The sequence below is a fragment of the Lagopus muta genome, chromosome 7 (genome assembly GCF_023343835.1).
Source record: "Lagopus muta isolate bLagMut1 chromosome 7, bLagMut1 primary, whole genome shotgun sequence".
NCBI lineage: Eukaryota > Metazoa > Chordata > Aves > Galliformes > Phasianidae > Lagopus > Lagopus muta.
In genome coordinates this window covers 31,853,078-31,859,963 of record NC_064439.1, presented here as the reverse complement: position 1 = coordinate 31,859,963, position 6,886 = coordinate 31,853,078, and the positions used below count along the sequence as shown (strand labels likewise).

Genomic DNA, 6,886 nt, shown 5'->3' with positions numbered 1-6,886 from the left:
ATAGAGTAACACTTCAGCTACAGGAAATACCCAAGTGATTACAATCAACTTACCTTTATTTATGCAAATGATTTCTGGTGAAAAATCTACCTCAATATATCCAGAGCATTTTTGTTCTAAGTTTTCTCTGATCATAGTTACATTCATCTATACAGAGAATAGAAATCCCTCTTTCACTGCATTTCTAAATTTGAACTTTGGTTCCCTTTTGTTTTGAGAGAGGAAAAAAAAACCAAAACAATTCCACAAAATATTTAATCTTAATTATAAAACATACCATACTGTAAAAACATAATAATTCAGAGAGAAAAAAAAATATTTGAAAAGGAATCATTCAATGCCTTGTTTCAAAGTGTCAGGATAGGAAAGGATGGATAGAGAAGTGGGGAGGGGACAGAAAGCAGTGCCATCACGATGGCTTGGATGTTTGCTGAGCTCTTTTATCAGACAGGATGCAGCACTAACATCATTTTTTGATTGGTTCTCCTCGCTCTGTCATACGAATCTGTGTCCTGAGTTCTGTTCTGCCCCTAAGAGCCATACAGGGAGAATGTGATGGTTTTGGTTCCAGATGGATGGTCAGAGCCATTTGATGTTTTGTGAGCACTGGCACTACAGAAATCTCTATTCTGCTCACAAAACACAACTGGAGAAACTGCAGTGTCACTCCACCGACGCTCACCTTTTAGTGGTCTCTATCGGTGTCTGTTCTCCCTGCTAAGTGCCTTCTTGCAGGACTAGTCAGCCATTCCTCTTCATTAGCTAAGGAATTCTGCATGCTTTCTTGCTTGTTTTCCTTTCCTGGACATTGTTTTCCCTGGATCTACGCCTCTGGGGAGAGGAAGAAGCCAAAAACCTCCACATAACACCAAAGGAAATCCAGAGGTAATCTTTTCCCATGGTTTTGTTCCATAATGAATGAATGTCTCCACCCAATGTTGCCAGCAGAGCAGCCTTTTGAGTTGGAAATAGAGGAGTTTAAACATGCTTTGGAATAGTGAAAACTCTGGTAACTTAGTTAATATCTTTGCCAATATACTTTCTGTTCAGTTTTCAGATAGATTTGTGAACTAATAGATCAGAATAAGAGCTATCTTACAGAAAACTTGCATTGTGCTGAGTATACTCTGAATACATGAAACATTTCCTTGTGCCAACGCATTCCTCAATTCTTTGTTTTAAACAGAAATGAGCACAAAGTCACTCCCACCTTCCTCAAATTTTGGGAGAAGGAGAATGAGGAGTTTCAAATCACTGGCTCTGAACAGATGGGTGTTGGATCAATTGCCACAATGCCTTTATCTTCTATTTTGGACACAGTCAAAATCTCTCAAAAACATTGAATTTGGTAAATCCAGACACCAGTGAGGCCCTGACCTTGTCTGACACTTTTAAACATTGAGAAAATACCTACATAGAGCAATACCATCTAGAAATACTCCAACCCCAACCCTGATTTAATTGAATATTGGACACAAAGCCTAAACTCTAGTATGCGCCTTGAAGGTAAATAAAAGTCTTTATTTCTGATAGGCAGCTTCATCAGAGTAGCCCTTGGTTATGAGTAATTGCTCCTGGATATGGTGCCATCTAATTTGGTACAGTGTACCTGGAAGTGACTGGTGATGGTAGTGATGGAACGACACAGAAGGAAGACACCTGAGGTTTAGCTGTGGGATGAAGCTGCACAGAAAGCACCCAAGTCTAAATGAATGTACTTCAGATAGTCATCTTCACAGAACACAAGTGGCCTTTGGAGTTCTTCCTGGTCATCTGGAGGATAAAATAAATTCTTTCTTTAATTGCTGGGGTTCCTGACACCAGGTATCTACCATGGTATCACTGTATTGAATCATGCCATGGCACAGAAAAACATGAGCATATACATTATGTGAGGATCTGGGCATCTGAAATGGCTCTTTGGTAAAATGAGATGCTTGAATCCAGCAGTGAGAGGCTGAAAAAATTTTCACAGCTTCTGCCTTGCTGAAACCCATCAGCGTTGCCTCTCTGCCTCACTTTCACACAGAGTAACGCCTCTCAACCATGCCCTGACCTAGCCAGATTCAGAAATCAGATAAACTTCCCCATTAGTTCCCTGAGGGAAACCTTCAGACATGACTAATGCACCACTGGGACCAGCCTGGGCTTGGCAGCTACCTCACTGCTGTAGGAGATGTGAGTTGGAGTTGTCTCAGGCGGAGGAGTGCATATTTCCCACTCTCTAGGTAAGCATTCTCATGCTGGGCTTTTATTGCAAAAGCAGGGCATGAAGCATTTATCATCCTCTGCCGTTTACAAGGAGACAGCAGCAGCTAATCCAACTTCTCCCTAAATCTCCCGTGGACCCCAGAGCAGTCAGCATGTTCATTTCCTCTGCAGATGCCCACTGGATGTTGCAATCAGTTGAGCACATTGGAGGACACATGCCTCTACAGTAAGGGTCAAGCAGGCAGGGCTTTGGGCTCCTGTAGCACACAGTACTTGAAGATGGGCTTCCTCTTACTTATTATCAGCTTCCTCATGGTTGAGTGCCTCAGTTACACTAACCTGGGCTTCTCCTTGAGTTTGCAGAGATGGATGCTTCCCAGGGCCCACACCACTGCTTCTGTTGTGACAAAGTTCAGCTTTGCCTTCCTTTTGTTTAAGAGTGCCCAATTAGAGTAATTGTTTTTCCATGCTGGTTGGATAAAAGAGCAGCACGGGGGAAGAACCTACCCTACCTTCTGGGGTTGGCCAAGAGGGCTGCGGTGCCTGTCCTCACAGACCAGCACACCTCCCATCTCCATCATCCTCTACACCTACAAGAAGTGCCTCTCACTTGCTGTTCACCGCAGCCAATGCAGCTTTAGCAGTAAAACCAGACTGCCAAGAGACAGTTGGGGAAGTACTTCCAACACTGGAAATAAATTCAGTGCCCACAAGATAAAACGTCTTCAGTGGGTAATACGGTGCTTGGATGCCGAAATTCCTGGACATTGCATATGCTTGTGGCTTTGTCACAAGTATTTTCTTCCTAAAAACATTAAAAATTTTGTTATAATTCCTGAAAGACAGAAAACATCCATTCCCCGACCAATAAAATCAGATATTTGTGTTTGTTCCTTTATACAGATGCATGTGAAAGTGTGAACATACACCTATATCTCTCTATTAAAAAAAGTAATGTGCTTTAGAGATATCTCACCTTACAACGGCTATCTATACATTAAAAAAACAAAAGACAGCTGTTAGGTGATCTCTCCAGAAAGCTTAGGCAGCAGTAGCTGACCTTTTTCATGGCACTAGCATGTATTAGCCAAAATAACACTTTAACAGTCTTTAGTACTAGGCTATATGTTCTGTTATAAGGAATAGCAAATGTTTAATCATAAATATTTTAATGGCTTCAGGGATTCATGGTATTCAATGACTGTGTTAAATGATAATAATCACATCTGGTTTATTACTGTAGTAATTCAGCAGCTTCTCTTCAGTAGTTATTTTTTATTATATGTGCTGTGCTACTGTCATGGTCATTTATAGTGGTAATATTTTAAAGTGGCTCATTTGTTTGTTTAAGGACAGTTTCACAATATATTTCCGTATTAATATACATTTTGTACTATTATTTCCAAGCTGCCACTGGAAAATTGATCCCAACTTGTTACGATGAGAGGGGCTGGAACCTGTGCAGAATGCCAACGCCGAGAGCGAGGGACGGAGCAGATGGGTAGTGTACTGGTCTCCACTGGGCTGTAATTGCTGCTGAGTCTTACTCATAAATGAAGGGGTCCATTAAGAAATAGTTAACTAATAATAAACACGAGGGGAGGATTTGAATCAGGCAGAGCAAAGACAGAACTAGGAAAATGCCATAGCTGAACCATCATAAAGCAACTGGATGTGGCCATTTTACACATTATTACCTGATAACGCTCCCATTTTTTGCATGCTAGTACACTTATAATGGAGGAACTTTTACTAGGGAGACAAGGAAGAACTGATTGGTTTGGCTGATCATTTCATTCAGATACCTGCTCACTCAGTCACATGAGAGGTCTCATTTATCTTAATGGGATCGCTCACGAGAGTAAAGGTTTGGAGTATCAAATCATATATCAGCACAAATGGGACGAAACCTGCAGGACTTAGCTATCAAATTAGAGGAGGGACCACTCAGGACCAGAAAGACCTTCCTGTCATTATTTTCTCCCCTTGGAATTGTAATTTTCTAAAGCCTCATGTTTCACAGCATGCTGTACTTCCCAATCATTGCCATCCTAAGGCATCTGGCACTCGAGTTATTTACCTGCAGAAAGTCAAAGGTGAATATATAGTACAAAAGAATCACTTGGAGGGTGACATCTATGACATCTGTGAATATACATGGCATCTCTCATCAACTCTCATCAGGCCCTGCTCAATTCTCCCTGGCAGAGCAGTCCAGCCCAGGAAGGTTTCCACTGAATTTAGGGGCAGCTTCTGGCCATGAAGGCTTGCATCAGAGCTTGTCTACGTGCTGAGAACTTGCACTGTCTCTATAGCTGAAGCAAAATAATTAGGAATCCCATTCACGGGTGGAAATGAAAAACGCAAGTTGCAAAACCTGCCTGTGAGAAAAAGAAATGGTAGAGCAAGGGTTAACTTTCTGCTCTTGTTTTTTTTTGCTCCTTACTCTCTATTTCCCCTCCCTTTCCCACTTTTAATGGCTTGGTGAAGGCATCTCTGTTTAGTTCAGCAAAACCTCTCCACTATCCTACCACACAGGATGTATTGAGTTGTTGTAGCAAAAGTTAAAAGGAAGCTAAGGACAATTATTAGTGCTTCTTTCCTGCTCCATTTTCTATTTGGTTTGATTGGATGGTGGGCTGAGGGTAAATGGCTTTTATAGCGCTGAATGATGAATGGCTCTGAAATAGTCTGTAACCAGAAGTGCCGACTGACATGCTGCTGATTTAACTGACATGAGGGGTTATGTTTGTATAGAGTCACTTAAATAAACATGTGTTAGGCTGGAGCCAGCTACGCCAGCACTTCTTCTTTGCTTCCCCTCCACCCTCCATTTATCACTAACAGATAACGATAATGATTTGATCTTCCTATCAGTCATTCATTATATTAATTAATTCAAATGTAATTGTTTTGAATGCCTCTCCATTGCTCTGGGTACTTTGTACAGCACTTAAAGCACACACACTATCAGAGAACAAAATAAATCCTCAATAAAAAGATACACTCATCAAATGGGTTCCTTCAAACTAGCAGTCCCTTTCATCCAGCAATTATCTCCTTAGCCTTCAAAGCAGCCTCTCTTTGAATGCTCAGGAAAATAAATGGGTCCAGGAGCTTGACAAGGAGTTCAACTAATCCTGGCTTTCACAAAGGGAGCCAAAGCAAATTCCTCTGAGAAAAAGCTCTGTTAGGAGATCCCTCTTTCCTCTACCCCTACTTACCTTTTGTGCTTGTTCCTTTGTGGCTTCTGTGACTCTTCATCAAATGTGATAAAGGTTTTTATTTCTCTTTATGGCTTTTTTGTTTCCCAGGTGAAGTGCTGAAATAAATTTCCAGTGCAAGCTTTAAATATATGTCTGCTGACATTGAAACCCACATTTATGTATGATTACAGTAGGCAAAACAGGATGCAACCATTTGTGTTTAATTTGTGAATCAGGGAAGAGCTCAAAACCAGGATATGAATCCATGCAAGGGCCATTCTGTCAAGTAATTCTGCTTGGCTTTGGAATCCCATGCTGACCTAACACTGAGCAAAGCCCTATTACAAGATTCAGACAGACGTATGTTTAAGTAACACCAGAAATACATGGTTACTCCAAGTGTTAATCTGAAACAGCATCTAAGAGTGTGGTTTCAGCACCCACAGACAAATTCCTTTTACATGCAGTAGTAAATGCAGTAATTTAAAAATTCTATAATTTGCCTTCACTGTTATTTTAATCTAATACTCTATACATTTATCTCCTATCATTGCTCACTGTGAGTTCTGTCCCCAGTTTCCATGAAAGCCTACACACTCCTCAGCAACACAAAAGATGATCTACTCAAAATAATAAATACAATAATGCACTGGCGTGTACATCTTAATTATTATCTATTATTGCCAGGTGTTGTAAAACACCCTGTGTTGGAGTCGCAGCAGAGCCAAGGCCGTCTGCTTTCAGCCTATGCTGCCGTATAGAGTGGAGGAGAAATGGACTTTGCTAGAGATCATGGCATGACTTCTAATGTTCTGCTTACTGGATGCAAAAAGACCTTCCAGCCCTCTGAGACTCTAGACCCACGCCTTTGGGCATTCCTGCAAAGGGTTTCCTAATCCTGGGGGAACAGGATCAGACCTGGTGTGACTCAAAACCAAGAGCAAATCTCTGCTTCCACTCTTGAGAGCTTTGGTTTCAGTCTTAACTGGCATTTTAATATGGTTTCACTCTTCTTTTTCTTTCTAGCTCAAGGCACCAGGATGGCTATTGCTTTACTTTACTCTGAGTTCATTGCAAGTGTCCTTAATGACGTCAGCCTGATTCTTGGAAGAATACTTACTAATTAACTTACCTCTCTGCTGTGCTGTCTGGAAAAGAGCCTCCCACCGTGGAGAACTAAAGAGTTACAGGATGTAGTGGTAGCTGTTGCATTTCATGTCTTTTCAGCAGCATGATGGATTTAACTCACCCTTGTCTGACTATTTGGATTCTGGAGAACATGGTATGAATGATTTCTATCAGGTCTAAGCAATGTCTCATTGGGGACCTAAATTACATGACAGAACTCCTTTAAGGGAAAAGGAAAATTAATACCGCCCTCTATAAATTATCTGGAACAAACAAACTAGTTGCTCAAACTTGTTGTACTCCTGCCAGAAGTCATAAACTAGCTAGCTGTGTTTAAGAAA

The 6,886-nt window shown here is 41.1% G+C and overlaps 1 long non-coding RNA gene across 1 annotated transcript; it reads right to left on the bottom strand.

Moving 5' to 3' along the window:
• Positions 1 to 313: 313 nt before the first annotated feature.
• On the bottom strand, positions 314 to 6,684 carry LOC125696004 (uncharacterized). Its single transcript, XR_007378143.1, has 3 exons — positions 6,550 to 6,684; positions 5,436 to 5,533; positions 314 to 3,016 (listed from the first exon to the last, which is right to left on the bottom strand). It is a non-coding gene; the product is annotated as an uncharacterized LOC125696004 (long non-coding RNA).
• Between the last annotated feature and the right edge of the window lie 202 nt (positions 6,685 to 6,886).